At 36.4% G+C, this 10,050-nt stretch overlaps 1 long non-coding RNA gene across 1 annotated transcript; it reads right to left on the reverse strand.

The window, feature by feature from the left end:
* Positions 1–3,879: 3,879 nt before the first annotated feature.
* LOC135445019 (uncharacterized) lies at positions 3,880–8,759 on the reverse strand. The gene is made up of 3 exons (XR_010439425.1): positions 8,693–8,759; positions 7,360–7,442; positions 3,880–4,639 (listed from the first exon to the last, which is right to left on the reverse strand). It is a non-coding gene; the product is annotated as an uncharacterized LOC135445019 (long non-coding RNA).
* Between the last annotated feature and the right edge of the window lie 1,291 nt (positions 8,760–10,050).

Consider the following 10,050-nt stretch of genomic DNA (forward strand, 5'->3'; position numbering starts at 1 on the left):
CCAAGATGCAGCATGTAAGCCTATGGAGCCTCTCAGTAACAGGCTTTTAGTAATGAGTCACTTCATTTCTGGCTTAGAGATAGTATTTTGGATGACAAAATATACTTTTTGAAGTAAGCCTTCTGACTAAATGTTTTATTTTGCCTTTTCTCAAGGCTTTTGAGTTTGTTTTTTAAATACATGGTGCACATTTGGTTTAAGTTGCCAATAAAGTCCTTCAATAGGATAAGACAGTCTGTGTAGTCTTCTATGTCACCTGCAAAGATTTAACATATAAGCTGCTGCTTTGAGCTTCTTCTTAACAAGGTTTCTCATTTCATGTTCTCCTTATTTAACTTGTGGATTTTGTTCAGGTATTAAAAATTAGACCTAAAACTGGGCAGCTGGAAGCTTGGCCAAGGGCGAGTACATCAGGGAAATGGTGGATGGACAGGAGGAAAGGAACAGAGGGGTCTTATTTTTTATGTTTGGGCCCTCTGGGGCAGGGTAGGCCTTTATGCCAAGGAATAAGAGGCCAAAGAACATGATTTTCAAATCATGCCTGCCCAGGAGAACCCTTACAGTGAATTTAGCAGACATTAAAAGAACTTCTACCCTTTCCTGCACAACTTGTGTAAATCAACCTGGTTGATTTCACTCCCTGAAATATGTCAAACCAAATCCTGACTTTAATGTTTCAAAGAAATCTTTCTAGATTAATGCTACAAATAAATTTAGGGATGCAGAGAAAGCTTCATTTAATTTCTCTGATAAACTCAAGTTGCAGGCATGTTTCTGCACATGAAAATGCAAATTTATCAACATATGTTAAATCTAGCATACTTTCTATTATGTGGAATTATCTACTGCAGAGGAAATATCCAGTCTTGCATCCCACATTGGAATATAAATCTAATCATCTGCCTAAGACATTTTTATTCAAGTAGGTTAGAAGGCATTTTTTGTTTTGGTCATGGACGAAATATCAGAGAGAACAAAATTTGATGTATTAAGTAAAGTTGAATTTGAAAGTCTTATTCATAGACTTTTAGTCTTTTACATTCTTATTCTCCTTTGATAATAACTCATTAAGGACACTGTTCAGATTAGAAAATGAATACATTTCACTTAATTCAATTAATACAGTCATATTAATCTTTGTTACAGTGAAAGCACTCCTATTGAAAGGAGCAGTGACCTTTAGTAGACTATTGGAGTTTCTCCCAGGGATGCATTAAGTAATCTTACTAACTTCTGTAGTGTTCCTCTAAGGACTTAATTAAATGGAAGGGAGTGCCATAAGTGAGGCTGTCTTGATGCAAGTGCTACAGTGAGCTCAGAAAGGAGACAAATAGAAGGAAATCTGCATGGGCTTTTAGTAGAAACTGGTAAAGATTACTTTGGTATATTAATGTGACTTGCTCAGCTCAATCCTGAAATTCCTTTAATATGCTGGATTTGTTTTACAGAAATGCAATGCACTTATTCTCTCCTTGGAGGAAAAGCAGCTTTATAGGTTAAAATATAAAAAAACATTCTGACCATTACATATATTATTCAGATTAAAAATATGTGATAAAAAATCCTAAATAACTGTGATTGAGAGTAAGACACCAACCTTCCTGGGAAAATCTAGCTGGCTGATGATGTTTGTTTGATTTTGGCATCATTATTGCCAGTTGATGTTTATTACACCTATTGTGCATTTTGAGGGAAGAATCCTTGATAAGAAAAAGCAGCTGGAGAGGCTGTCCCCAGTTGCTGAATTGTGCTGCTCTCAGCACCTTGATCTAACATCTCGTATCTGTCCATGGTGCTGGACATGCCAGAAATGTGTATTCCCAAGCCAGAGATCCAATTGTATCCCAGCTGCATCCAAAGCAGTGTGGCCAGCAAGGATGATCAGAGGGATGGAGCACCTCTCCTGTGAGGAAAGGCTGAGAGAATTGGAATTTTTCATCCTGGAGAAGAGATGGCATAGGGATGGCCTGATTGTGGCCTTCCAGTATGTAAAGGGAGCCTAAAAGAAAAACGAGAGGGACTTTATAAGAGAGAATGTAGCGACAGAAAAGAGGGAGTGGCTTCAAACTGAGAGTGGGTTTAGATTAGATTTGAGGAAGAAATTCTTTACTGTGTGGGTGGTGAGGCACTTGAAACTGGCTGTCCTGAGAAGCTGTGGATGCCCCACTCCTGACAGTGTTCAAGACCAGGTTGGATGGGATTCTGAGCATCCCGATTTAGTGAAAAGTGTCCCTGCCCATGGCAGGAGGGTTGGAACTAGGTGATCTTTAAGGTCTTTTTCAACCCAGGCCATTCTGTCTTTATGGGAGCACAGCTACAGAGTTAGGCAGGACAAGGATTTAGTTCACCATTTTTTATGCAGGTACTTATATTGTCCCTTACATGTACTCATTCAGATTTCAGGATTCCTATAAAATTCATGTGGTCTTGCAACAGGCATATTGGATGAAATGTTTTTTTTTTTTTCATGAGGTCATCAGTGGAAGGTTGGATGGGACAGCTGAAAGCCACACTGAGTGGCATAGTTTAACTACAGTGCATGCAAAGGCACCAAAAGCACCAGGGCTGCTCAGGTTTTCCTCCTCCCTCAGTACCAATGGGATCACTTGGAAGCAGCCACAGAAATGCTCCAGTAGGGAAGTTCAAACAGATGGCTGGTGCAGCTCTGATCCTGCCCTCAGGGTCATTCTGCAGAGCAACACAGACAACATTTGTCATCTGTATTTCTCACTGTGTTATTGGAAATGGAGATTGGTTGCTTGAAGGGTTTTACTTTGAATGTGGCTAATTAATCTCCAACATTGGTTTGGGATTTTCTGTTCCACATACTTATCTCTGGTCTCTTCCCTGACACATATGAATTCAAATTGCTGTCTCTTGCCAATGTATTTTGGGGGATTTGAGCATTCAGATTTGGAGACTCGAGAGGATTTTGGTTATGCTTCAAGAAGGAAGAAAGATAGACTGGCATATTTCCAGAAAATTGACAGATGTGCTAAATTGTGTTGAAGCCCCAAAAGCTGTGCACTAGTGTCAATATTCAAGTTAAAAGGCTTTTGTAAAGGTTTTGTTACCCTCCAATAGGCAAAGGCTTCTTTTGAAATTAAATCTACTGAAAACTGCAATATTTTAAGATTTATTTGCATATGCAGGTTGCTCACTGAAGTCCCATTTTATAGAAGTGTTGCATAGAAATTGTGGTTAAGGGAGGATAAAGAAGAATACTTATAGATTATTACTGGTCTTCAATTATGCTGTCAAAATCAGGAAGCATAGCTCTTGATTGTAGTGTAGTCTAATGAAACTGATACAGTAACTAAAACCATCCGGGGTAGGGGGAACAGAGCAAAGTTATCTGCCCCATATCAGATAAGCTGCAATTACTATAAGTTCTAGCGCCCATGCTGATTTTCTGGTGACTGTTCCATTATTATCCACAGTGGTGGTGATTTGGGACCTGCTTGCCAGACATGTGGGTTTGAACTGAAGGGTGAGGAATTGTCTGTCATGTGTCTGGATTAAAGTGCAGCACGCCTGAAAATGTCCCATTATGCTCTAATTCAAATCAGCAGCAACACAGTTTGCATACAGCAGAAGGGAGGGTTCCCTGTTATTGACAGGGAACCTGACTCACTCAATAATAGTTAAAACTTTGGAAGGGATCAGGATTAGTGTTGCTTATGCTTGGTTCTGTATGAGATTTACTTTGGGAAAGGGCTTCCCTTGAAAGCTAAAATACATTCTACCCCAAATCAGCATAAACGTGTGTTTCGGTATATCATGGATTTAAATTTCATAAAGTGCATCGTATATTGGTGCATCATATTTGGTGCATAATCAAGCTAGTTTATAAACACCAAAATGTCAGTGTTTTTTATTATTATGGGAAAAGGTTGTAAATTTATTGAAAAATGTTCTTAGGAATAAAATGTACAGATAATTTCCATGACAAATTAGTACTTAAATTTACAAACTATTGCTTATGAAGTTTAAGAACAGAAAAAACAAATAACTATATTTTTCCACACAAAGCATATGAAGTGCTCATGAGCATCTTTTGAAATTTATAAGAACTAGGGCAAAATTGTAAAAATTATATATCACTGCTAGTGGTTTTTTTACATCATTATTCATTTTTACTTTACATCTTAGTTACAAATGCCCCTTATTATGATAATAAAATCTAGTTTACTTGCTTGTAGACATATCCTGTTAGATATTAAAAAAATAATTCTGAAATAATTATTACAACTCTTTGTAAACTGAGCCAGTTACAACAGTTTATTAGCTTTCATATAAATCCATGTTTTGAACATTAAAAGTTTCAAGATTTGTAGGACTAGAACTACATAAAGCTAAATAAATATTTACAACACTTAGAAAGGAAAGTCATAAAGCATTTAAATATCAAGAGTTATATATCCACAAAGAATTTTTTAGTCAAAGAGTGTTATGGAGCAGTGCAGTGTCTCTGAAGTAGAAAACCTGAAGGGCAAGGAAAGGAATTCACTTCAAGTCTTTGTCCACTTAGACTGAGCTTGGTGATCAGTGCCTCAATCCAGCAGGTACATTCTTGGCTTTGAATATTCAAGCCAGCTCTTTGAGATCATCTTTCTCTTGATCAAAGTCTTGCCACACACTGCCAGCCAAATACAGAAACACATTTCTATGAGGATTTTTTGCTATCTAGTATTTTGAGCCTACCATAAATTTCAGAGAATTTTGGAAAGGAAGTCAGTCAGAGCAATAAAAAAGAATTAAATCTTTCAGGAGCCATTTCCCAACTGATCTTTAGTCAAACAGTTTGTCAACATTTCACAGGAGGATAAAAGTTTTTTTATTTTGTTTTAATCAGGAGTATAATTTCTCCACAGCTGAGCTGTCCGTGGCATTCTCAAACATCATTCAGGTTTGATGTTTGTAGGGCTTAATATTAGTCCAAAGTTATTTGTTGTTTGTTTGTTTATTTTTTTCTTGCCAAGCTTATCAGAACCAGTGAATTATTTGAGACTGAAAATCCAAAAAGCACAATAAACTTTCTAGGAATAATAATGCCTTACTCTTTTGTAATCTAAAAATCTGTAAGCCTTTGAAACATAGTATTCAAAAAGAACTTTGAAGCCAATATGGTAATTCTAATATTTATGAAAAGTCCAGTTTATCTTTAAAACACCCTCATTTCTTCTAAAGTACTTTAGAAAGCATATCTGTGTAATTTCTAGTGCCAGGTTTCTGCATAGTTACATAGATGTCCTGTAATTAATAAACCCCATGTCTTTGGAGAGCTCTGTCTTCCTATGGGTTGTGCAGCTGGTTTCTGCACTGCTTGCCACAGAAGCTTTTTGATGCTGGTCTACACTTAACTACTTAATGAATACCTACTATCTTGGGAAATTTCCTGAGGAAAGAGGTCATATGCTAGTTCCACACTTTTATATTCTAAATCATATCAGCCCTCATAAAGGTATCTCAAATCTCTAACACTTGGTTTATTTCAGGGTAAAATAATTTGCCTTTCTGAACCTTTATTTCTAAGCCAGAGCTTCTGCTGCATCACAAATGGGTCCATCATAGTTGCAAGCAGCTCTCAGTTTGGCATGCACCCAAACCAGAGTGCAAGGCCAACCAGATATTGAGAAGTGAGTGACTGATTCTACCCCATGTAGCTGTCATACAGTGTGTTCTCTGGAGAGATGTCAAATTTGCCAGAGCAGGAATTGTAATAAAAATAGGCTCAGATCATGTCCTGCAGATATAGTGGAAAAAGCCTTGATGATAAAAGATAAATCTCTATTATATACTAATATATATGTGGGTCACATATATATTAGTATATATGTGATCACATGTAACCCATATATATAAGGGGGAAGAACACTAACTTCTTCTTGCTTAGGTGGAAAGGCCCTCTAATGAAACAGTGATTTCTATTATTGCTCATAACTACCCTATTTAAATTCACAGATAAATGCAGACTTCCAGTTTAAATTATAACCTTTTTGACATGCACAAGAATATGATACTTGTGCTCTAAAATAAAATTCTTGGAGTAAAAAGACTGTGGCACAATTCTTACTCTATTTCTGAGAAACTGGAATGTCTAGTTCTAGTAAAAGAGGTAAGTGATATTTAGAGAAAGAATATAGAGACTTTGTTGTCATCCGGTAGATAGGCAAAGGATGAAAACTACTGGAAAATCTATACACAACTGTTTTTTCATTAAAAGAGTATTTTAATTCTTCATGCAAGAAATTAATATTTATTTGGTAATAATACATAATTCAGCTGCTCAGCTCTCTTCTAACATCACTCAGGGATAAGTGTCTGATCCAGAAATACTGCCCACTGCTCAAACTCATTTTTCATCACAAACGAGTTCTTTCAGAATTATCAGTCAGCCTTACATAATTATCATGCTCTTCACTTTGTGTTTGGTTTGTAAATTGCCTTCCATTTATTCTTCTTTTCAGTCATGAGAATTAAGGAAACTATACTACTGCCTATTTTTGATTCTGGTCCTCAATTACTTTAGCTAGTCCATAAATATTTAGTTAAATTGATTGGATATTTCTTGTTGTTTTTTTTGTGAATACTTTGGTGTCCACAGCTGAGAGAGTCCATATTAGTATGCAAGTTCATGCCCTCTGTGTTGGTAAAGGAAAAATTTGTTTGAATGGGAATACATCATGGTATTTACTTCCATGCTAGATTCCCCCTTGGAAAAATAAAAATATAATTTGGAACTGCATCTTAGAGAACTTGCTCAGATAGTAGTATTTAGGAAAAATAATCAATGAACATATACTAAAAAGAATATTAAGATGCTCATTTTCAATTGCTTTTCTTATGAAAATATGAGGAACTTCCTAAATATTTATGCCATCAGTAGGGCACCAATACCTTCAATTATAAGCTGAATTAAATGTTTCTCTTTTTTATTAATAAGGTTTACAGATTTACAAATTTACAAATTATACCTTTGTACCCGTGTATAAATAAAAATTCACTTCCATGCATATATTTTAGAATTTCTATGCTGTGCTATGTAGCCCACTTATATCTTCATCATTATCATTAGGTACTCATGCTAAGGAACAAATGCCATGCCAAACACCAACTAATTTTAAAATCATTTTATAATAAATTACTTGAAATATTTTGTGGAATGTCCCATTGAAAACATGTTATTCTCTCACACTATTTTTATAAAAATAAAAAGAGAGGAGAAAGCCATATGCAAATAAAAAAGATGCATTTTTACTCAGAGATTAGTTCTGCAGCTCCAAGTATTTCCATATTTGAGAAGATAAGCATGAAAAATGGAATGGGTTTGACATGGCTGAAGAGAAAAATACTAACCTCTATTTGAATTCCTGCATCTTCTGCATTTTATTCTTCCTCAGTGAGCACAGTTCTGAAGTTGCCTTCACCAGATACTAGTCCTGGACAAGAGGAATAAGCCAAACATAATTTTATCCTAGGAAAGGACCAAAATAAACTACCAGCATTGTGTTTGATAGAGGGACGATACAGAATACTGCTAAGAAACTTCCTTGACTGACATCCAGCCCTTCAAAGTATCAGTCATTCTAATAGTATAGATCTAATTTAGAATAAAGATGACACAGTTATTTTTTGGTTTGGCATGATATCGGAGCATCTAGTGAGACTGAACATCCTTCTTTTTCAAAGGCAGTTTCAGATCTCCAGTTCAACCTGTATCACCTAGAGAAAACTGTTTTTACAATGCTCTTACAAGTTCTTACTGATACCAGTTTCATGTTATGATCCCAAGACAGGTGTACAGAATAAAATGAGTAATTACATAATACTAATGTAATCAAGATTTGACATTCTAACAAGTGAAAAATCCATCTTAATAATTTTACATTACTTATCCACCAAGTATTGCTACTTCACTATTATATAATAAAGCAAAGGTTTCTCTCTTCTCTTTGATCCTTTCCAATTAGTTGTGATATTTTTTGTACTTCCCAAACCCTTCAACTAGGAAGAGTGTCTCTGTACAGTAATGCCTTTGGACTTACTTTTCAGTCTTGCACACAAAAAAACAAATCCAAAACCAAACCACAGTGGTAACAAACCAGTCATCCATGATTTCTAAGATATTTTTTCGTTATTATTTCCTTTCATTTTTCTCCTCTGCAGCATTTCTACTTTGGTGCCTCTGTCCCCACTTGAAAACTAACATATTTTCACACATTTATAAAACCTATACATTTAAACTTAAAATTCACGGATCAGCTTTAAAGATATGCACATAAAGTTGTATTTAAAATCATTTGAGAACTTATACTTGCATTTTCTGGTAAAATAACTGCTAAGAAGCAGGATTACGTATCATAGAAATAATTGATATATGTCTATGTTAATCCATTTTAGCATGACTTACTCCTCCATAGTTCTAAAGCAATAGATGTGTCTAAGAAGGAAAGGAATTTCATGCATTATATGCAAAACTAATTTCATGCATTTTGCTTCTCCATGCTGCTTGGGAGGAAAAGACAGGGTTACACCTGGAAGGCCAGGTGTTAGAGCAAACCATTTTTTACTGATGACAATTTCATTCTCTGATAGCTCTTAAAATGTTTTGCGGAATCTTAATATTAGCCATTAAGCCAATAGACCACATCAGCTAAAAATCTCTTTATTAAACCAAAAGACAGCTTACTTCAAATATTTTTCAGCTAAGTAGTTACAACACAGAGCATTCCCACCCAGACAGGTTTGTAATTGCTGGAGTAATTCAGGTTAGGAGGGACCTTAGGGGCCTCTGGACCAGCCTTCTGCCTTAACCAGGCTCAGCTGTGAGGCCAGGCTGTGTCTGGTTAGGGCTGGAAATCCTCCAGTGATGGAGGCAGCTCAGCTTCCCCTGCACCCTGCTGCTTCTCTGCCTCACTGTCCTCATGGAGAAAGGTTTTCCTCACATGCAGCTTGAACCCCTCTTGTTTCCATCTATGGCACCGTCACAAATCCTTCTGCCATGCCCCACTACAGGGCTCCATCTTCCTGATAAATCCCTGGCAGGTATTAGCATGTTGCTGTTGGATCCCCCTAAGCCTCTCTTCTCCAGGCTGAACATGTTCCAACAAAGCTTTTGCAAATCCATTCTGACTGGCTTCAAAAGAAAGCATCAGGAACAGGCACTAGCTTGCATTATTTATGGTTTTGGTTTTGGTTTTGGTTTTATTTAAGGGTTGTCTGACATGTCCCTCCTTCTGGTTCCTTGTTTTTGCTAGGACTGGTTGAGCTCAACTTTTGGCTGTTGGGTTAACCAGCGTTATATCCTGCTGCAGCATTTATCCTGCAACCTTGAGCACATCTCTTACTAGCTGAGTCATACATCTCATCATCCTTAGTGATAAACATTCCCTCTTCCTAGCAAAGGACAATATCCAAAACAACAGATTATAGTCTTAAAATAATAAAATTAATAAGAGAATAATTTAACAAAACACAGCTATTGTCTGTGACTTTACTTCTAATTTAAGATCTGAGGTAATTCCATCATCAGTGTTTCAGGAACAAGAGGAGGAGAGCAAAAATCAAAAGATGGATTGTCTTTATTGTATCAAGTCTTATGGAACGCTTTTTTCCTTTAATTCTGACTGTGTGGGAGGTGGAAAGATGATGGGAAGAGTTCTTTCTCAGACAGATATCCTGTATGTATAACACAGAAAAATATTATACAAACAAAATAATTGCATCCTTCCCAGATGTGCAGGAGTGTAGCCCGACCAGGACAGCAGAAAAGCTTTCATATAAAGTCATCATGTAAGGTGCAAGATGTCACTTTCTGTAGAGCTGTTGCTTCATAACCCTGTATAATATTTGCTAGACAGCCCAGAATCCCCAGGATTAAATTAGGGCTCTAAAATAAGGTTACCAAAATAAAAGCTTTCTCATCAAGAAATACTGTCATAAACAATCCTTCACAACAGAGGTACTGAGAGAGTCACCTGCTCTCTCTCTTGGCAACAGAAAACTGCAGGACAAAACTAATAGTGTTTTCCTAACACAATAAATACT

Source organism: Zonotrichia leucophrys, chromosome 3 (assembly GCF_028769735.1).
Source record: "Zonotrichia leucophrys gambelii isolate GWCS_2022_RI chromosome 3, RI_Zleu_2.0, whole genome shotgun sequence".
NCBI classification, from domain to species: domain Eukaryota; kingdom Metazoa; phylum Chordata; class Aves; order Passeriformes; family Passerellidae; genus Zonotrichia; species Zonotrichia leucophrys.